At 42.8% G+C, this 23,088-nt stretch overlaps 1 protein-coding gene across 7 annotated transcripts in view; it reads left to right on the top strand.

The window, feature by feature from the left end:
* The first annotated feature begins 637 nt into the window (after positions 1 to 637).
* Positions 638 to 23,088, top strand: part of ADNP (activity dependent neuroprotector homeobox) — a 44,215-nt gene continuing 21,764 nt past the window's right edge. For 2 of the 7 annotated variants that reach the window (XM_081916672.1, XM_081916673.1), the window contains exons 1-2: positions 638 to 817; positions 3,025 to 3,135. The gene's annotated coding sequence lies outside the window, so the exon portion shown is untranslated. Of the gene's footprint in view, positions 818 to 3,024; positions 3,136 to 14,401; positions 14,421 to 23,088 lie in introns of those variants that run through there. The other 5 variants (XM_081916670.1, XM_081916671.1, XM_081916677.1 and 2 more) reach the window with 4 other exon arrangements.

A 23,088-nucleotide genomic window follows, 5' to 3' on the forward strand; every position in this document is an offset into this window, starting at 1 on the left:
CCCTTCCCCTCCTCCCCTCAGGGAAAGATGTAGTGCCGGCTGGGGGCGGCGGAGGGATAAGCGGGCGGCTCCGCGTTCCTCTCTCTCCGGCCCCAGCCGCAGGGCGCGGCGCCTCCTAGCGGAGCCGGGGCAGATCCCGCCGCCGGCTGCCTTTCTCGCGAGAATCCCCCCACTCTGACGGGGTTATGTAACCCGCTCCCCTCACCCACCCACCTACTTTTTTAAAGGGCCCGCTTCTCCTCACGCCGGGAGGGGAGGCGCGACTGAGGGAAGGAAGAAAAAAAAAACAAGTCCCATTGCCGGGGTCCGACCTCCTCCCGGCTCAATGCCCCTCACAGGAAGGGGGGGCGTGTGCGCCCGTGCCCGCGAGTCCCCCTCCTCTCCGGCCGGACAATGAGTCCCATATGCTAATGAGCGCCCCGCGTCACTTCCGCTCTTTCTCGGCCGCCATCTTGGCCAGGGCAGGTTCTGGGCAGGAGGGACCCGGCTGTATTGTCTGCAGGGCGCCTAGGGAGCCCCCCCTCCCCTTCCCCGCGGCCCGGAGCCCGACGCCCCTCGCCCCGGTGACGGAGCCGCTGCCGCCGCCGCCGCCGCCCCCTCATCCCCGCTGAGGGCCCAGCCCCCGCCCTGCCCCCCGCGCAGCCGGCCCCCCCCCCGGCGCAGCCCGCCATCCAGCCCCCTTTGTCTCCCCCGCACCGCCGGCTCCGCTGCCCGCCCGCCCGCCCTGCCGGGAGCCGCTAACAGGAGCAGCAGCGCCGCCGCCGCCGGGGGAAAGAGCGCCCGCCGCTGCTGAGGAGGGAGCGCGAGACCCAGCCAGGTAGGTGCCTGAGCGCGCGCGGGAGCCCCGCGCAACCCTCCCTCCCTTCCCTCGCCCTCCCTTCGCCGCCGCCGCCGCCTGCTTTCTTTCTCCTCCTCCTCCGGTGCAGCCGGGCCCGGCGGCCTCCGATGCTCGCATCTTTGCACATGCCGCTAAGAAGCACTCGCTCCCGGTCCCTCGCTCCTCTCCTCCTCCTCCTCCTCTTCATCTCCATCCGTCCGAGGCCGGGTTGTAAGGCGCGGGAGGACGCCTCCGTAGCCGGCTTCCCTCTCCCTTGCTTGCCTTAACTCCGGACGCCTCTCCGTTTGCATCGCGCTCTCTCGCTTTCTCCCCCCCCCCACCTCCCGTTCCTTGCAGGGAGGCGGCACATGGATGTTGCGCCCGCCCGCGATTGCATGGGCTGCATCGTGGACCGATTAAGGAACGAACGAGTCGGGCGGGCGGGCGGGCGTGGGGGGGGGCAAGAGGATGGCGAATGCATCCCGTCCGCTCCGGCATGCCTGCTCGGAGATTCGCCTTTTCCTCCCAGCATGTGCGCTGGAAGGAGAGGAGATGCGCGGGGGGGAAGGAGAGGAAGCGAGGAAAGCCCCCTTACGACTGCAGAGTTGGCGCTGGAAATTTAGAGCAGGCTGCGGTGCAATGAATGGAGAACGGCCGCCTCCTCTGCGACCCCCCCTCCCTTTCCTACTTAGAGGTGTCGGGTGTACTGGAAAAGGCGGGATTCGTAGCTGTAGCCGAGTAGCAGCTCCAAGCGAGTAACAGGCACCCATCCACCCCCGTAACTCTTGTTTACTGCATCCATCCCGCGCAGTAGTTCTTCTAACCTATATTTCAGACAAAGAAGAGGGAAAAGGAGGTTGCCTTCTGGTTCTGTCGCAGACAAACACCACCACCAGGCACTTTTCCCTCTAACGTGCCTTTCTACTCGGGTGCTGTGACTATTTATGTATTTGTCCGTCTCCCCCATCCCCAGTTCAGTTTTACTTAGGCGTGTGCGTAATCAGCGCGTGGCTTCATGTTAAAACTACCGTTGCTTGGGGTTTGTGGCCATCGAAGGAAAAAAATACCAGCCCCCACCCAAACTGCACCGCAGCCAAGTCGGTGGAATGGAGAAATGAGCATGCAAGTCAGTAGGGGGCGCATTCTTTTCACTGGGTAAGGCTGCTGCAGAGAGGGGGGGGGGAGGGCCCCAGATGCACGGAATGGAGTTGCCACACAGCGCCTTCTATAGGCCTGGGAAAATGGGCCTATCACTGCAGGCTCAGTTGCTCTGACAGCAGCACAGGCAAAGATTTAAGAGAGCAGAGAGCATTGATTTAAAGAATCTGGCCACTTCCATCTGCTTTCCTGGAAAACGATGACCAAAAGTGTCATCCTGATGTGGTACCTAAAATCTCTGCCGTTCTTGATGCACCTTACCCCCCTGAAGCTTTTGCTAAAAGTCATGGAGGTTGATTGTGTCTGTGCCACTGAAGCAGCCTGATGGTAGTTAAGAAGTTGCTTCCCAAAATCAAGGTGGTGATTTAAAGGAAGGGACGTAACTACAATGCAGTGAGGATGCTTTAAGCCTTTTCTAGGTTTAACATTAAACTTTGTTCCAGGTTTGAACATAAAACTTCATGATGAGTAAAGGAACTACACTTCAACTCATTTGTGATTGGGGATGCCATGTATATTATTTACTTGCATGGCTGATTCTTGTGTGGTGCAGTTCATGATAATAGAGATCGTTAGGAATTTCCAAATATGCATTGCCTTTCCTCAGGCACTGTTTCTTGTTGAAGAAGTATTGCAGATATCTGTGACAATTAGGAGATAAAAACTCGAGTTCTTGGGGGAAACAAACAACTCCTACAAGTTCATCCTGTGGCACCTGCCAATTTTATTCTCAGAATTTCAATGTTTAGTGGAGGCAATGTGTCAGATAAAGAAAAATGCCACATGTGCAGTATGGTGTGACCTACATTTACATTATTAACCCCCTCCCTGATGTCATGCTTTGTGTTATAAGAGTACTAAATTCAGGTTTTTGTCCCAGGATCTCAAACACCACTTCCTTCACCTGGACAAAAGTGGTTCTATGTGCTCTGGTGATAGATGCTAAAATGAACTGAGAACTAGGCAGAAGCTTTAAAAGCTTATTTAAAAGATAGCTGCTTAAAAAGCAAGACCAAAATAAGTCTACTAACATTTTGTGTTTGTTCTAGAGTGTTTTGATGGGAACTGGAAACAGTTGGATAGCAACCGATCAACACATTTATTGCAATGTGCAATGAAGCCAGAGCATCCTAGAAAAATGAAAGAACCATAGCTTCCAAGTATGTCTGGTTGAGGTTGCTTCCTTGAACTATGGTTGTTTAAAGAGTTGACAGTGTTTTCAGTGTCAAGAGTATAAACACCTGTCAGGAAAGATGTGCATTTTATCACAGTTAATGTACTCTGCAGTTAAAAGAAATACTGTATTGAACTTAATTCATACAATATCCACCACACTTGTATGATTCTGCAGGAATTCATCCTACTTAATATTTTCTTACATGTGCTTCCCCCCTTAATGTTAAGAAACGTTTTCATTCATTTTCTGCTTGATTTTTTTAAGATTTAGAAAGTTTCAGCTGTGATAAGTATGCCAACTGTAAATTTGACATATTTGCTTGCTGGAATATTTTGGACAACTGTTCTACTCCAGTGGCTTAGTAACCGATAAGGAATCATTCTGATAGGTCATGAAACCCACTCTGAGTTGATACGATTCAATTTAGACTCTATTCCCCCCCCCCAACACTTTCATACATGTTTAAAATTACAAACGTTGGAAATCCCAGGAGAGATAATACTACATAGCCTAGTTCTGTATTGCATGTTGCTACTGTGATGTCTAATAAACGAAATGCTAAAACCATTTTACTTGAGTTCCAGCATGTGGTGTCTTGAATCCTATTCTACATGCAGAAAACTACCCAGCTACAGCTTATTTTAAAGTCAAGTGTTGTCGGTTAGTAATGGCAGAAAGTAGAAAATGTGTCATGAAGCACACATTTTTTGCAGGTTTTGTAATTTTAAACAAATTAGAGTGGTGTCATCAAGAAAAATAAATGCACAGGAATTCAGAAAGAGTTATTGACCGTTGCTGCAGAAAGCCCCATCCCCAGGTAAAACCCAAATATTTTGAACTTCCCAAAGTGTAGGAGATAAAAAAAACAAAGATGACTTTTCGTGTAGTGCTCTCATTTGATGCAGAAAGTTCTGTAATCGTTGGGAAAGGATTGGGCACAGTGTGTATGTGAAACACTTTCTTAAACAAGTACTTCGTTGGCTCCCTGCAACATCAGTCACCTGGAATGGGATGGGGAGCACACATTTCTGTTCTCAACTCTTAATTGTAATTTGAGATGGGCAGGCAGAGCCCTACTTTGCCTACAGTTAGTGCAAAGCAATACTTGAACATTTCAGATAGTTGTGAATGAAATATGCACATCTCAGTGCTCTGGGCAGTGGCTTTGAGATATTTAAGATACAGTACTTTTAACTGGAATAGTTAAAAAGATTTGGATTGAAACTTGCAGTGTTTGTATGTCAGTTTGGTAAAAATCCTGGGTACAGCCTTGTTTTATGATGCAGGCTGCTGGTGGCAAAGTTTAGAGCAGTGTACATCTTTTTCTTGCACAAGGCTGTGGATGCAATTCCTTGTTTCTCCAGTTGAAGAATCTTCTGCATCGGAGCCGGGAAATACCTCTGCCTGAGACATTAAGAGTTATTACCCATTGTAGTGGGGTGCATAGTCAAGCAGATCTGACTTGTAAAATGCAGCATTGTTTTATTCTTATTCTTATTCTTATTCGATGGATTGTAAATGGACATTAAGACCAAAGCAGAAAAAAATCAGTATCCGGTTTGAAGATCTGCTGTCAGGCTGCAGTTACACTTACCTGGGGGACTCAGTAAGACTTGCATCTAAGTAAACATGAATAGGATTGTGCTACAATTCACTTGAAAGGCCAAAAATAGAAGTACAGTAAACATTTTACTTGAACTGTGTATATGACAGAGCACCTGATTTTTTGCCAGTACACTCCAGCAAGTGAAGACATCTATCCCATTCAAAAGTTTATCATGAGGGTTGAAGGACCCTGCTGCAAAATAGGATATGATGTAGAGGGCTGCAATTAGTATGGGGTTTGGTGAAAATTGTGTGTTTTGCCTTAAAGTTATTCTGATAGTAGGCCACTACTGAATGCAACCTTATGCTTCCCTGAAGTAAGCCACTGTCAGTAAATAACTTTATATGGTCAGATTGGTGTAGTTATCAAATGATATTTGGTGTTTATATACTTTGCTTTTAGCTTCCATATCTGAATATAACCTATCTATATTTATTAAACAGAACAAGCTGCAAAATGGAATTGTATTGTGATTTCAAAATAATTAAACAAGTATTAAGCAGTATGAAAGTGTGATCATGTACTGTACACAGTTACTTGTTAGTCTTCTTGAATTTACTGGGATTTGCTCAGTCATGTGTCCAAGCCAGTGTGCTTGAAGCCCTGAAGATTTGCAATGTATTTTAAAAGGGAGAAAGGCAGAGAGTATTGAAACTAATCAGCTATGTGTGAGTGAATGTCTTACACTTTAGCTTGTTCTGTTTTCTTTGTCTTTTTCAATAACCTGTTTACTGTCCATGTGCCTGTCTTCATCTGTTCCTATCCTGTTTGATTCTTAGTCTATATTTTTCTTTGTTGTTGTCACCACAGGGCATAAAACACACAACAACTTTTGTTGGATCCAACTATCCATTCCATTATCCTGTTTGCATTAATGCTTGCTTATGGGTGCATTTTAAGAAACAGCCACAACTTGGTCCAAGAGGGGAATATACTGTATTATTGCTTGCTTGTTCAGGGGTGCATATGCAATGTTCCTGTCTGACCTAATCATCCAAGCTTTTTTGCTGGAGAGTTTGAATCCCTTCTCTCTACAGTACTCCCCTCATCACATACCCAGTTGCAGGAGTTCCTTGTTTGTTAAATAGGTTACCCCATGCAACTGGCTGAAGCACTCCCTAAGAGAAAATTTGCAACTCATGATCAGTTCAGACATCATGGGAAAATTGGTTTAACAAACCAGGAAGTGTCTTCTATAGCCAAGGGGTGGGGAGAGAAAGGAAGTGCTTGAGGTCATCAGTTATTCCTGCTTCAGTAAACCATAGTTTGGACTGGGAATTTTGCATCAGACCTAGCCAAGGCCCTTGATAGCATAAAGGCCAGGGATACACAGAGAAATGCGTACCATAACTCTTTCATTGTGATTTCCCCCTGGTTAGATTTCTGAAGTCAGACATCTTGTAGCTCCCAAGTTACGTTGGTCATTACTATGCTGTGAAAAGTATGCCTACTTTTCTTAAGTTCACTGCAGCATTAGACACCCTTATTAGGTACCTTATAGTTTCTAGGTTTTGCATTTGTCCTTAGTACCCACAACTTAGCAGTAGGGAAATAACATACAGTCGTACCTCAGGTTAAGTACTTAATTTCGTTCCGGAGGTCCGTTCTTAACCTGAAACTGTTCTTAACCTGAAGCACCACTTTAGCTAATGGGGCCTGCTGCTGCTGCCATGCCGCCGGAGCACGATTTCTGTTTTCATCCTGAAGCAAAGTTCTTAACCCGAGGTACTATTTCTGGGTTAGCAGAGTCTGTAACCTGAAGCGTATGTAACCCGAGGTACCACTGTGCAATTGATGGTCTAACATTTAGGGTTTTCCTTCTGGCATTTCTACTCTAATTTTTCATATGAAATAGTGGCTCCATAATGCTTCGTTTTATTTTTCTTCTACTTGTTCTTACACCCTCTCTTCTGCTGCCATAAATCATTACAGTACTATACTAGGTACCGTATGCCCTATTGATATACATAGAAACATTGATGTGTTCTGAATTGTTTCCGGTTCCTTTCTTGTTAGAAATACTGTGTTAGGATAAAGTGGCTTTAAGCAGTGATTACAGCCAAAATAAGTACTTAGTGTAAGAAGGTGTCCCAGTAGTTATTAGCCATTTATAGCTAAATGATAGCAAATATCAGGGGCAAATAGAGGATGGACATTGTTTTCAAGCCTTCTTGTACGTTTACAGAGATGTATGTCTTACCACTATCAGGAATAGAATACTGGAAATAGATAGCTCTTTAGTTTGGTCAGTAAGGTACTAAAACATTTCCTTCATGGAAATGAATGAAAACCACCTTTAATTTCAACATTGGGCAAAAATTTGTTAGGAAAGCGTATTGAGTAGTATAGTAAAATGTTTACAACAACGGGTAAAATTCAGTGTTGCACTCTTCCAGTTGCTCTATGTGTCCAAGCATTTCAGCATGTCAATTCAAATACTCTCCCCTCTTTCCCTACCTGCTATTCTGAGGGTCCTCCCTTGAGCCAATTTTGGTGGGCATATGAACAGGAAGCCCTGTTGCACAAGCTGAAGTCCTTGCACATAGCTTCTGCTGATGGGGCTGGTTAGGTGATTCCCGCCCATTTTAAAAAATGGCAAGCTACTTTTTGCATTTTGTCTTTATTACTATTTAGTAAAGCACCCAGACAGCTAATTATGAAAGTCTGAGCGTTCAACATAAAACTGTAGGGCACAAACCAGCCAAAGGTAAGCAGTTTGAAGCTGTACATGTTTGGATTGGGAGTTCAGCATGCATTTCATAGAATTGTAGAGTTGGAAGGGACCCCCAAGGGTTATCTAGTCCAACCCTCTGCAATGCAGGGATCTTTTGCCAATTCCATCCTATATACAGTTACCTGGAAGCTAAGCCCCACTAAGTGTATAGAATTGCAGCCTTAAGCTCATGCCTAACTGTCCTGTTCAAAGTACTTACCTATGGCTAAATTTTTCTCTTGAGTATTTTACGTCTTTTACAGGGATTTCCACCCTGCTCTCAAACCCTAAATGGACTTTCAGAGCAGCCAACAATTAAAAACCAGTAATTTAAAGCAAGCATTTATTTAGCATGTCATGAGTGCCCAAAGCTATGTATGTTAAATAATTACAGTCACAGCAACCCTGAATTAACAACAGACTAGTACTGTGGTACTTCTGGTTGTACATGGGGTCCGTTCCGGAGCTTCGGTCGGATCCCGAGGAATTCACAACCAGAGGTGCCTGTTATGCGCATGCACACAGGTTTGCCGCATGCGTAACCCAAAGGATACGCAACCAGCAGTGTGTGTATCCAGAGGTACCACTATATTAGACTGAAGTTGTAAGTAGCGTGCCTTCAGCTGCCCAGAAAATTCATGGTTGAGATTGTAGTAAGCAGGCTGGGCTTTAGTTGTAGACAAGAAGAGATTAATGATATGTTAGAATAGGGTGCACTGCAGTACACAAGGTTCTTCACCTTATTGCAGTTCTGTACATGTATTCCTAAACAGTGCTGCACCCCCCCCCCAAAAAAAAATAATAATAATGATGATGAGACCAGCAGCTTGCCTTGCTTTCTTAGTGCAAAATCTCACAGAAGCCTAAGACCCTCCGGTTGTTATTGGACTTGAGCTCCCATCAGTCCCAGCCAGCAGTCAGGGATGGTGGGAGTTGTAGTCCAAAATATCTGGACCAGCACTTGTTACCCATCCCTGCTGTAGGCAGGTAGCAGAAAGTCTGTGTGGACGTCACGTCCCCGTCCCCCGCCGCTTATGTCACAACTGTTTGAGATGCCTTAGTATTTAATTTGCATCAATAGTTATCTTCATATCTGTTGTGTGTCCTTCAGTACAACCCCCGTGACACAAACAGTCACAGGTAGAGTTGACAGAAAGTGCTCATGGCGGTGTTTTCCCTTGGCTTGCACCCATGTATTTGTCTAAGCAAGTACATAATTGGCAAAGGACTGTTCATAGGGATGAAAAATGTGTTTTGTGACCTGATAACAAAGATGCCTACATTTTGAAGAGACTTTGCATGTTTTCCTCTTTACATGATGGGAAATACAAGGCTTTAATTTCCACAGCAATCAGTGTGATAGCTTGGTGAAAAGTAATACGTAATACAGATTGCTCTGCAGCTTAGTGCTTCATAAGGAAACAGTTAATTCCTTTTCTGTTAAGAAGTTAGGATGCATGCCCGCTAGATGGCGTATCAGCTGCCAGTGGAAAATTCCAGAACTCGCCATGAGTGAGAAATGTATGTGAGTCAAAAGGATTCTGTTTGCTAGGCTGCAGAACGGATGGGAAGACTAGACCAAAAAAGGAAGGTGGTCTTTGTAGGTTATGTCTGCCTTGAAGCCCTCATCAAAGTCCTTCCTTTTAACATGGCAATCAGGTGATGTATCAGCAATTGTCTAACCTGTGGCTCACAAGTAAAATAACCTTGGTGCTGAACATACTTTAGTGCCTACGCCAGTAGAGTTTTCTGCGTTCCAAGAATCCTGAGCCCAGCCCATGCTTGAGTGTAAGCTTTCATCCTTCCATCCTCCTCTGTATTTAACTGGAAGGTTTTGTGAGAGTTGGGTAGTCACAGAAATTCCAAGGGAAGTGTTTAAATAAACTTGCAACTGGAATCCTCGGAGTTAATGTAATTCCTCTTTAAAAGCGTATGCCAAATAACAGTTCACGTGTTTCTGTTTAAAAGGCTTCCTAGCAGAGCAGTAACCCTGGGACATGAAGTAACCAGTAGTGTCAAAGGCACAAAAAGATTAAACCCTTCAACATTAAGCGACAATTTGAAAATTGCAGTCTTTTGGCCTAAATGGCGCTTCCTTTACAAGCTTCATCTCTCTTGCAAACATGTGCTTGTCAATAAAAACTTTTGAAGGAATAGTGCTTCTACTCCGTAATTTCTTAGAAAACTTTCTAACTAGTGGTTGAGCCCTCTATAAATAGAAGTGAAGCTTATTTTGCTTTATCTTTCAAAATAAAAGCAAAGTTAAGTTTTATAGCTGAAACTAACTTCACTTTTACACAGTTATAAGTAATTCTAACTAATTTCACTGTGAATGGTTAATACTCATATTTTCAGAAAATACATGTGCAGACAGAGGGAGAGGATTCCCCCCACCCATACACACAGTAGGACTGTAGCAAGTGCATCCTCTGTTTTGAAGTGATGTTTTTATGGTAATCAAATGCCTTTTCATGAAGCATGCAGTGTGGCTGAGTGAAATTGATGAGTTTAAGAAGTACCGGTAATTTAAACTTGTGGCAGGATGGTGGTGGCTTTTATCCGGACAGCTTCAAAGTAAAGTACTGGCTATTAGAATGAATTTCTGATCCAGATGGTCCTTTAAAGGGGTGCACCAGTGTCTCCTAAAATGTTACTGTTCCATAGTGCAATGAGTGTCACACTCCTACATCAATATATTTCTTGTATGTAGAACCAGTGTAAGCAACTCAGATAAATATCCTAATCACCAAATTGCACCTTAAACCTATGTTACAGTTGCTACAAACAAATGTCTAGGCACCATTCTTTTTAAAAGTAATATTTTTATTACTACTACAGTGGTACCTCGCAAGACGAATGCCTCGCAAGACAAAAAACTCGCTAGACGAAAGGTTTTTCCGTTTTCGATTTGCCTCGCAAGACGAATTTCCCCTATGGGCTTGCTTCGCAAGACGAAAACGTCTCGCGACGTCTAAAAACAAAGACATGTTTTGTTTATAAAGTTAATTTATTTTCCCTTCAGTTTTTGAACTGCTCTTTACAGTATGTGTGACTTTAAAGAGCAGTTAATAAACTGTTGTTGTACCAAATTTGGCTTTGTTTAGACCTTTTTTGACCATAGGAACGCATTAATTGATTTTCAATGCATTCCTATGGGATTTCGTGCTTCGCAAGACGAAAAATTCGCTAGACGACAAAAATTGCGGAACGAATTAATTTCGTCTTGCGGGGCACCACTGTACTACTACTATTCTACTATTTTCATTTCTATGCTGCTATATATATTAAAGAAAAGATCTCACACATTAAAGCATCAACTAAAACAACCCAGAATAAAAGAGATTCAAGCTTCAAGAAAAATATTTCAGATCCTTCTCTAAGTGGCATTTTGCTTTCCACATATTTATTTACCTACTTAATTTATATAGCTGCCCCATAGCAAAAGTGCTTTAGGAAGCCAGTGTGATGTAGTGATTAGAGTGTTGGACTAGAACTTGGGAGATCAGTGTTCAAATTCCCACTGAGTCATGAAGCTCACTGGGTGACCTTGGGCTAGTCACAGCCTCTTAAGCTACCCCACAAGGTCGTTTTGGGAATTAGTGGAGGAGCGGGGTGAATAGTGTACTACTCAGAGGGAAAAGGTGGTATATAAATGCAATGAATAATCTCTTCTGCTTACCTGCAGATGGAGATGTCAGTTGCCAACCTGGCATCCAGAGATCTCTACGTGGTTGCAGTTAGGCTTCTGCCAGTTGCAAAATGCTCCTGGCACCTGGCTAATTTCCAATACTAGCTTACTGTGATTTGGGTTGGAGTAGCTGAAGGTGAAGGTTATATGGGGTTATGCTTACCTATTCAGAGTGGCTTTAAAAATTCACAATATATGCTGTTGAACATTTTAAAATTATTGTTTCATAGACTGAATTTCTTTTGGTCTGTGACCAATATCCAAAGAACCATGAATTGTTCCAGAAACCCAAAGTGGTTTTGGATGTTTATATCCAGCAGTAGCCCCTGTCCCCTGCAGTGTAACAAACCGCTTTTGCTACTGAGTAGGTTTTCAGAAGTGGGTTATGATGAGATAAAGGAGTAATCCGTTCAAAGAAAAAAAAAATGAGTTGTTGGGGCACTAGTACAATTGTAGCTAGTACAGTTTGGATTCCTGGGCTTAAGAATTTTTTCCTGGATCCTGGCTCATGCGTTTAAGTTTCACCTATGGTTTTAAAGCTACCATGCCGTAATCATATATGCTATAGTGCCATGTAAACAAAGCAGATTGACTTGAGTGGGGGAGTCTTGTAAGCAGATGACCTAAATCTAATCTCATGAACGGTCTTGGTTTGTTCGGTGCTTACATCAACAGCAGTGTTAAAATCTCAGGTAAATAAGCAAGTCACCAAATGACTCCTTAAACCAGGATTACAGTCACCAAAATGGAATGCCTAGTTGCCATTTTAGGGCCGGATGGTTTGAAAGTTGTATTTTTCAATACAACTTTTGGGTTCCTGAAATTCATTCTGATTATGCAGATAAAATATCACAGATAGAATTCTACAGGATGTGTGGTTAGTGTCTGGAAACAGGCAAGATCCAAGGATCTCCAGGCATGCACCTCCAGGTGTTGGGCACCATCCTGGTGTCTGGGTATCTTCACTTGGTCACACATGGCCAATAGCCAGGTGCAAAATGTGCCTGGCAAATTTCGAATGCTGATCAACAGGCTTGATATACTCTATAGAAATTTTGTTATTTCAAAAGGAAAGTTAATGATCCCAGTTCAGCAAGTCACATAAACCTCTATTACCTTGAATGGTTCATGGAGCCAGTCCAGGCAAGATGTATTTGCTTGTCTAGTGTGTCACCATTATCTGAAGCTATTCTGTTTCCTGAAACTTCTGTTGCCTGTTATGCCTGGAAACCTTTCCCAGAATGCCTTGTTTCCCTTAGTTAATTCAAATCCCTGCTTCAAACTGATATTTTCATGATGGTATTGGAACACTATCAGTGATCCCATTCCCTACTGTAACTAAGCCTAAGTCCCCAGACCTGATATTAGAGTAAGTAACTGATGCAAGTTGCAGTCGAAGCAGATGCATAGCAGCGATCATTTCTGCATTCTTTGGTAGGAAAAAAAGTCACGAGGAGTGCTTGTTGAATTAAGCATGTCGCAAGTCAGTAGAGTTGTTTAGCCATTAGCAAGTTCTGTAGACATTATCTACTCATAAGGTGTACAGATTTTGTTGTACAGATTTTGGATTGTGGTTTTCTTTTAAGTTGATAATGCTCCTGCTACATAAATGCTCTACTGCATATACTGCATGTAGATATGCTAACAGTTCCGACTTCAGTCCTAAACCCTATTAATTGGAAATGTCCTCTTGTCCCCAAAAGAAAGGGGGAATCACTTGGTTGTCACCTCAGCACTAGAACTTACTTTAGGATGACCGTACTCCAACAGTTGTCCTTCTAAAATCTCTATGGAAATCAACTTACATTGAAAGGACAAGAAAAACTGCACTAGTTTACCACAGCCTGCTTAGTAGTGAGACAAAAGCCTGTTTATTTTAAAATATGACTGTACTTAGATGATTGTTTCTATGAAATGTGTCCTTGTTGTGCTCCAGATACACCTTTATTTTGATTTTAATGACCAAGTATGTCATTATGTACAAAGTTGACTAACTTTTAGAAATACTGCAGGTCTATCCCTTCATTGCCTGGGACTGTCAACTGCATCACATAGAGAGTTATGGAAGACTTACTGGGATGGGATAGTGCATTTGGAAGCCCTATTTGTGAACTTGGGATGAAAGAGGAGGGCATGCACACAAGCCTGGCTACAACATCCCTGCATGTGCTGGTTCCACTTCCGTCCTTTGCATGTTCAGCATGAAGATCTGAAGTGACAGTCTATCAAGTAAAGGCTTTCTGATTCCAGGGAGGATTCTAAGCATGCTTGCCCAAATGCACTTAGAATCCCCTTCAGACTTCCGTGCTGAATATAGAAAGCTCTGAAGTGGAACCAGTGTGTGCAAGGATATCGGGGGCAGGTTTTGCGTCCCTCTCCGCACCTTAAACCCACAGCCCTTATTCCCAAATGCCTGAATAGGATTATAGCCACCAACAAATTCTTCCTGTTGGTGCTTTCTCTGAAAGCATTGGGAATTAGTTAGCTATTAACTTAAGCATGCATAGGTTTAAGTGCTGTGAGCAACAGTGGAGAAAAGTAGAACTAAAGGCATGCTAATGTATAGAAAAAGTACAGTAGTACCTCTGGATGCAAACGGGACCCATTCTGGAGCCCCATTCACATCCTGAAGTGAATGTAAGATGCGCGTGCACGGGTCGTGTTTCACTGCTTCTGTGCGTGACGTAATTTTGAGCATCTGCACATGCGCGAGCAGCAAAACCCGGAAGTAATGCGCTCCGTTACTTCCGGATCGCCGCAGAGCGCAGTCTGAAAATATTCATCCCGAAGCTACTTCAACCTGTATACGAGTCAGTGTTTTGATGAAAATCTCAATTTTTTTTAAAAAAAATTATAGGTTGAGATGCTATAAGCACTACTTTGGATTTTGCTTAAAATGTAGGCTGGTAATGAACAGACTGGCATAAGACTGATAACATTCCAATTTATTGCATTCTTAAGTGTTCAGTATGCTTATAGATGAACTCCTTGGCTTAATTTTCAACGAAGTATTTTGCTGCATTGGCAGATGTGGATTGGCTAGTGTGCTATGTTTTTGATCCAAGTAGTTACTTCTTTTAATAGTGCCACTTTCTACTGTAGTATGCTTTTAGAACTAATTGTCACAACCATAACTCTAAGGCTTACCTCACTTTAATTTTATTTAACACTTGGTTTTGTTTAGGAGGATATGAACTTTCGCCTATGCCTGTGCTGTGACCTCACATAATAGGCATAATACTCGCTGAAGTGGGAGGTTCGGTAAGGACAATGATTTTTTGGAAGCTTTTGCACAAAATGTCCTCAATAAGTCTGAAACCAAAGCACCATTAATTTTGTACATAAAATGTCTGTATTATGTGCCCTGAATAATGAAAAGAGACTTTTAAATGTTTAAGAATTGGTACTGCACCCAAGTGGTGTGTAGATGAATGGTTACTTTGGGACAGGGGTAGGCAACCTAAGGCCCATGGCCCACAAGTGGACAACAGGGGTCGTTTAATTGGCCCCCAAGCCGCCCCCGAACCGAGTCGCCCGCTCAGCAAGTCCGCACTCGCTGCGCTAAACTAGTGCAGTGCGGGGACTTGCTTTCGCGGCGCCGGAAATCACGTCTGTGCAAATGCAGACGCTGGAAATTGCGGGCTCACACGCTCATGCAGTCGGGCCCACGGAGGGATCTCTGCTGGAGTGAACCAGCCCTGGTGAGGTAAACCTTGCCGCCCCCTGCTTTGGGACGTGGGCTTTCATTGGCTATACGAAAAGCTGGCAGAGATAACTTGCTGGGAGCTGAGTAATGTACAAAAAGAGAATTTCTGTTTCCAAAGGTGCTTGCACAAAACCAGCGGTAAAGGAGGGGTGCCACTGATGTTATATGAACTCAGGCACTGTATAAAAGATTATAACTACAAGCTATGTCACTCCAGTTATCACCATTGGTGGTTTTTTTTTTTATTAAATAAAAAAACATTTATTTTTCCAAATACAATGCAACCTAGAGAGTTGTAAGTAAATGAAGAATGCAACCATCTCTGACCCCAGTGTACAAAACCTTGGAACCAAAAGAAAAAGACCCACCCCAGTCTTGGCAATACAATTAGGCAACAAATAGATACGGATAATACTGCTTGAAGCTGCTGAAGGTTAATCAGGGAAGCAATGAGATTAACAACCAAATTGTGAAGGAAATAATATGCAATATTAATAGGCCATGTGGCATTATAACTCCTGTCATAGTGACATAGTCTCAGTCAGTATTGTTTAACAATCCTTAAGGTTCCTTCGTTTTCAAGAAACATTGGTTTGAAATCTAGGCTGGTTCCACATATGTTGTTACTACCCTGAAATTGACAATGTATGTAGAAAGTGATATGACTGGCTGAAGTTAATTAAGCAGATTTGAAAACCTATTTAGCAGCATAGTAATACTTGAGTCACCTTTATAAATAAGCAGTGTTTGAAGCCCAGATGGTTGAGTGTCTCTGAATGAAGTTCCTCTCAAAGAAGTTGCCAAGTTAATGCATTTTAAACAGAGATGTAATTGCACCTGTTCGAAAGCTTAATTGAAATGTTTCCTGGTTTGAGTTCCATATTTATGAACGAATATAAATACCTTTGCTTTCTTTTAAACTAAAGAATTCATTTTTGCATCTTCATTCACACAGATATTATATTCCTTGTAATTAATCATTTCTCCAGAATGCTATTGGCACCAATTTATTGGGGATGTTTTCAAGATGGAAATTGCAACAAACTTTACAACAAACAACGAAGTTAGAAGGAAGCAATGTGGCAAAAGTATTCTTTTAGGCAATAGGCAAATAAATGGCCTTTTTCTCAAATGACTCCTACTGCTGCATATTCTAGAGCAGGGCATAGAATATTTATCTGTAATGACTTCTGGCGAGATACTGTTTTGCTTTTGTAGACTTTGGAAACCACAGTGGTACCTCGGGTTAAGAACTTAATTCGTTCTGGAGGCCCATTCTTAACCTGAAACTGTTCTTAACCTGAGGTACCACTTTAGCTAATGGGGCCTCCCGCTGCCACCGCGCGATTTCTGTTCTCATCCTGAAGCAAAGTTCTTAACCCAAGGTACTATTTCTGGGTTAGCGGAGTCTGTAACCTGAAGCCTCTGTAACGAGAGGTACCGCTGTATTTTGTAGCACCCAAGCCACACAGTAATTAAACATGGATGAAGTGTGTGGTAACTCAAGAAGAGGCTTGGGTCTCTTAACCTCCCTTTTTGTCAGCTGTTGCCCACTGATCTGCAGCAGCACTGGTATCTTATGGTTTTGGTCCTATTGAGTCCCAATATTTCTTGATAATTGGGGCTTGTAAACAAACATTTATCTGCGAGAGTTTATTTCCTGAAATGTAATCCCATGCTGTTACAGGAATGTGTATATACATGAACAGCTAATGTAGTTCCTTGCCATGAGTTTGTTGTCCTGGGCAACAGTAACATGTGAATGAACTATAACATTAGCTCTTATCTTTGCATTTGTTCTTGTACATGTTCCTGGAACTGTGGGAAAGCAACTGCAGTGCTCCTGTAAGTAAGTGTGAATTGAATCCTGGTGGACTGCTTAAAATGGTATGACTAAAGGAAATAAAATGCAAGTAGGACTTGAGGCTGCTTCCTCTTCCTGCACCCCTAAGATTATTGTTAGTGTCATGAGTCCCGTGGTGGTGCTGGGCTCAGGAGTGGAGGACGGCATTGGAGTGGGTGCTGAAACCAGGGAACAGAGGTTGGAGAAGGCCAGTACTTAGCCTCTCCCAGGACTCCTATCTACCCTCTTCCCTCCTGGAAAGAGGAGCACAGCAATGGGAGGGCATTAGCCCACCACTAAGGGGGAAGAACCAGTCTCGAGGGGACGGTACAGCCTGGTGGCCCAGGACCCGGAATTGCTCCTGTTACTGGGAACAGACACGTCCTCCCAAATGCACTGCTCCTCTGACTAGGCTTAACTAAACTATTATAATCTGAATTGGGGCAACTGGAAAACTATCTGGTACTAGATCACTAAACATCTACTAAAGTGTCAAATTATGCAGCATGAAAAATAATTATCTCTTGTCTATCCTGAAACTGATAGGAGATTCATTATGCAGTATGAAGAATAATTATCTCTTGTCTATCCTGAAATTGATAGAAGATTCAAGGTAGGCAAGAGATCATTCTTGTTCCGACTGCATTTCACAATGGCCACATCCAGGAAATGGTTTCATCTGGCTGGCTAAGCCAGTTGCGGGTAGGTGATGGGTCTCAAACCCTCAGTGAGTCAGGGATGTGCCCTGCATGGAAAGACAGGTTCTGATGAATTGAGCAGACAAGACCAATAGTGGGCCAAATGGTCAAGAAGGCGGTTTCAGCATGTGGTATAGAAGGAAGTGAGGGGCAGATGGGGCTTGTCAGATGGGAAGGTAGCCCACCTAGGAGAAGTAAAACCTCCACTGCCCTGTTGGCTATACTCATTTGTGAGAAAGGCTTCAGGAGTAAACCCTGAGAAACAATCCTGGCAGGCTGTGTGATTCTTCATTGGTTTGACTTCACCCTAGAAGCACACTCCATTGGTTCTTGAGACAGACAGATGCCAACAACAGGTACCAGTTGCCCCAGTTGAGATTATAGTAGTTCAGGTAAGACAAGCTGAATAAATGAATAAGGATGGGAAACACACTGTCATATAGAATAAGAAAGTTGGGTAGGGTACTGAAGGATAAACAAAGGACAGGCTGAACATATGCCACCAAACTCTTGCTAATTAATATTCAGAAAACTGAACAAAAGCAGCTGCTTTTGACATTTTGCTACCCATCCCTGTGAGCACTCTGATTAGAAAGGGTTGGGCGAAATTCTAGCCTTTGATTGGAAGCTAGAGTAGCCATTGAGTAAACTGTAGGTCCCCTCCTCACCTCCCTGGCAATTTCCTTATGTGGTAGTGTTTTCCTTTTTTGCAAGCCTTTGAGACCAGGCTGTTTGGCTTTCTCAGAGAGCATTTTGAGCTCCAGACTGGTTCAGAATAACTCGCTTCAGACCAGGTCTGAATCACTGCGAATTGGCTCAATTAGGTTCAGAATTTGTGATTCATCCAGAGTGGTCTCGCAGTCCCAGTTACTATGTCCCATTTGAGAAAACATGGCTATTCTTGAAGAGTGAACCTCAGTTTCCGTGCTGGTGTTTGTCTTTTAGTTTGTAGCTGTAATCTTGATTGAAACACATATTTATTAAATTGGAATAAACTGGAAAAGTTTATATTATGAAATGCAAGCTATGTGTCTGGTTTACTGTTTAATAAGTTGATTTCCAGAGGGGTAGCTCCGATAGATGAGGTTTGTCTGCTTCTTTTAAGGTGTGGTGAAGTGCAGCACAGTGACAGGGTCTGCTTTACTAAAACAATTTTAGGTATCAATCTGTAATGATATGATATGGCTATATTTAGGATTTAGAGCATCGTGGCCTTATTTATGCAGTTATGCTGTTCAGGTGTTTCTGGGTCCGCCTTTTGATGATACCAACTATTATGTATAAACTGATTTTAAACCGAGTTAAGAACTGAACTGCTTTTTATGTTGCTTTTCCATGGGAGGTTATTACAGCATTTGTTTCCAGATAAACACAGGAAGTAGTGGAAGGAAAGCACTTGCTGTGATAAACTGTTCTTAACCAGCCAGCACAGTCTGCAATTCAGTGTTTCATGTTCTGACACCCACAGTCTAGTAGTTGTCTGTCGGCAGGAGCCGCAGACGGTTTCCCCCTAAGAAATTCAGGCCAATTAATAGTATTAGATTAAAGCTGCATACTTTCTAGTGCTTGTTTTGTTGTGTCAGTTCATTCTTGCTTTTCTCTTAACAACTGTTTGTGGTTTCCTGTATCATAATGAATGTGGGAGGACAATGTCACTATCTTACCTCCATTAGCTTGGTCTTAATGTTGGGATGAAAAATTCCTGCCAGTTTTATGGTGCAGAGAAATTCAAAGGGGAAGTTGGATCAAGAAAGTAGAGACAAAGTCCCCCTGTTTTGTAATACTGAAGCGTGGGGTCACTCGTTGAAACAGATAGAAGGTTTAGGATACACAAGAGATCATTTTTCACACTGCATAATTTGACAGTTGAGTTGATTTGTAGCCATCTGATAACAGATAGTTTTCCAGTTGTCTCAGTCATGACTATAATAGTTGAAAAGTCCCTAGTCAGGCTGTTCTGACCTTATAGTCTCTGCTGTAGTTTTGAAGGTGAAATTATCCTGAGGAAGTCTTGCACTGAAGAAGTGAAATTCTCTAACCTCAGGGTGCATTGTTTTGAATGCAAATTGGTCCTTTTAAAACCCCTATGTGCACATTGCAGCTTGGGTATGTTGCTTGAGTCACCTATGTACTTCAGTCTCTGAGGTCCAGTAATGAAATTTAATTATTTAGGGTTTTTTATACTGCTTTTGAAGCTTGTTTACATAATAAATGACAGCTTAAAACTATGTTTCAGTAAAGTTGTTTCAGAGTCTCCTCAAGGGATGGGCTTTCACATGCAGATCTTTCAGACTCACCAGATTGTCTACACAGATTCTGGCTGTCTTGGACAGCAGTCCTCTCAAGAAATACCCAATCCTACCCTCAAATCAAATCTGGAGGCAGATCAGACAATTTGCAAGGGATTTCTCCTGCCACACAGCTCTTTTTTCAGGTGGAAGAAATCTGTCACATTCTCCACCCCCCAAAAATGATTATGAAATAATTTATTTTAAAATGGACAAAAATTATAAGACTAAGTTTTCAAATACTTACTGCACCAAAATGTTTTCTAAAACTGTGTAACAGGAAGTCTTGTGGAAGATGATGTACAGTATCAGATTATTGCAATTCCTCTACATTGAGGACAAATTGGTCCTGAATTGTACCCCGAGAGTAACACTCAAATGCAAAAGTTTGGCCATGCCTACTTTAAACCATAGTTCCCTGTTAAACACCTGCAACAGGGAACCATGGCTTATCATTTATTTACTAACAAGGACCTTAAAAGCAGTTCTATCCTAGTTTGAAGTTGTTACTAGTAAACTGTCCCACAGCTCTTTATTTTAGACATAGTATGCAAGAAGAAATGCATGGGCTAGCTTATTAAACCAGAAACTATTTAGCCAGAAATATTACAAATGAATAGGCCTATTATTTTCTTAGGGTCAGATCCAGAGAACCGTGGCTGAATTTCCACACAGAAATGAACCTCCCTAATTCACAAGTGATGGGATTGAGGATTAGGAGAAATCTGTTTTGCTTATGGGACCACAGAGCCTAGAACTTGCTGATCAGAAGGTCTGCAGTTCGAATCCCCGCAATGGGGTGAGCTCCCTTTGTTTGGTCCCTGCTCCTGCCAACCTAGCAGTTTGAAAGCACGTCAAAGTGCAAGTAGATAGATAGGTACCGCTCCGTCGGGAAGGTAAATGGCGTTTCCGTGCGCTGCTCTGGTTTGCCAGAAGCAGCTTAGTCATGCTGGCCACATGACCCGGAAGCTGTACGCCGGCTCCCTCGGCGAATAAAGCGAGATGAGTGCCACAACCCCAGAGTCGGCCACAACTGGACCTAATGGTCAGGGGTCCCTTTACCTTTACCTTTATTTTGCTTTTGCAAAGGAGTTTTTTGTTAAAAATATGTGCTCCTGAAATGAAGTTGAATGAATTTGGTTTCCCTTTCTTTTATATTTGGCTTGCTGTGGCAATTTCTGAAGTACCTTAATCAACCACTTAAAGATTGCTTCTTTTAACAATTTGTAATGTTTCAGGTATAATATGAAACACTTATAAAAAGAAAAAGTAATCCGTATAGGGCCTTAACAACTTTGCTAAGCACTGCCATGCCACTTGTATATTTAGGCTGGTTCCTAAGTAATATAATGAAGCTACACTTTCATTTAAGATTTACAAGCTCACCCAGTCCAACTGACCATTGAACAGTTTTGGCTGTGGCTGGCTTTATTCCAGCTCTTACCTAAGTAGGCAATAGTTGTTAGTGCCTACATAAGGTCAGAAATCATTACTATGTAAACAGTTTAGCTTATGATAGATTATCAAAGCGTCGCTATGAAAATATTAAAAACTTTGTATTTGTTGAAATTGGTTCTTTTTTTTGCAGGCAATACCATTTATCTAATTGCACTACTATTGTGAGTATTACTAATGTAAGCAGAATGCCTACCAACAGGCAAAAGTAAATGACTTCTAATTACATATGTGCAATGCAATCCTATGCATATTTGCTATTAGCAAGAGCCGGTTGTTGTGTGATAAGAGTGTCAGACTTAGGACCTGGGAAAGTTTCAAATCCCCACTTAGCCATGAAGCTCATTATGTGATCTTGGACTAGTTACTGCTTCTCACCCTGGCCTACTTTACAGGGTTGTTGTGTGGATTAAATGAGGAGGGGGAGAACCATGCAATGCCACATTGAACTCCTTGGAGAAAAAAGTGGGATATAAAGACAAGAAACAAGCAAGACTTACTCCCAAGTGTATTTAGGATTTCATCCTCAAAGTTATGTACAGAATCAAATTACAAACAATATAAAACATTCAAAGACGAAAACACATAGTGAAAACAGCAAAAACAGCATTTAATTCCCACATGTTCATAGTTTCATCTGGTTTGGTAAGAACGCATGAAAACTGGGAGTTGGTTGATTATTTATTTATGTATTATTGTAAAACTTCTATACCAGTGTATGTACTTTAAGTAGTGATCAGGTCCCCACCCGCCATATGGAATTGATTGATTGATTGTAACCTGAATTACAAAATTGAGAAACAAAATTGGTGACAGAGACCATGCATTTGGCACCAGTAAACCTCGTGCCACCACCAAAGAAGGCCCTAGTTGCCAGCCACCTCATTTCATTTGGGAGAGGCCCTCAGAGCAGCATGTCTGACTAAGATCTTAAGGATTGGGTAGGTATATTTGGGAAAAGGATGATATTTCAAGCAGCCTGGCTGTTAGGCATTACAGCAGGGATGGGGAACCTTTGGCTCCCCAGATGTTAGATTACCACTGGCATCATTCCTGGCTCTTGAATACATTGGCTAGAGTTGATGGGAGCTGGAGTTCCATAACATCTAGAAGACCACAGATTCCTCACTCCTGCTTTAAGGGCTTTGAAGGTCAAAACCAGTTCTTAAAAACAGGACCCACAAACTGACTACAAGACATTGCAGCTGGCAGAGCAAAGGGAAAATCTACTGTCTTGTGACTTTGAGCAAGTTGCTCAGTTTCGGTTTCCCTATAAATGAAAGAGCTCTATACAGGAATAAATATAAGTGGAGATCGGCAAACTCTTGTATATTTGTGTGTTTACAGGCTTGTTCCCGGCTATACGGACCTAGATTTGAAACAATAAAACTGCTAGCACATTTGCAAAGCTAAGCAGAGACTGGTGTGGTTTCAAATTAAATGGAGGTCTGTTTGTTAGAGATTACTGCATTGCCGGGGGGGGTGGACTAGATGACCCTTGGAGGTACCTCCCAACTCTACAATTCTGTGATTCTAGGAAGGTACTAATTTCCACTCGTTTCTTCAACGTTTTCAAAATAATTGTCTCCCTGACCTCTCTTAAAGACAGTATGTGGAATCCAGTTGGTGCCCTTGTACACATGGAAGGGCTTTTGGTTCAGTGGAGACATCTATTAATGGAATATGTCAGGGCACCTTCTGCCAAGTTTCCCTTGCCTGTGACTCCGCAGTGCCCACTGCCCCTGCAAATCAGCCCCACAGAGTTGGGGGGAACCATCCAGAATATGTTGGGAGGTGGTATGGAGAGCAGCAGGGGAATGGGGGAAATCAGCAGAAATCTCCTGTGCTCTCCTGTTAGCTGGATCACCTCTGCTGGATCAAAAGCCTGTCTGTGAATGCAAGGTTACAGATTGGATTCCTCCCAGTGGGAACTAATTGG

The sequence above is a fragment of the Podarcis melisellensis genome (genome assembly GCF_964234715.1).
Source record: "Podarcis melisellensis genome assembly, chromosome: 6".
Classification (NCBI taxonomy): domain Eukaryota; kingdom Metazoa; phylum Chordata; class Lepidosauria; order Squamata; family Lacertidae; genus Podarcis; species Podarcis melisellensis.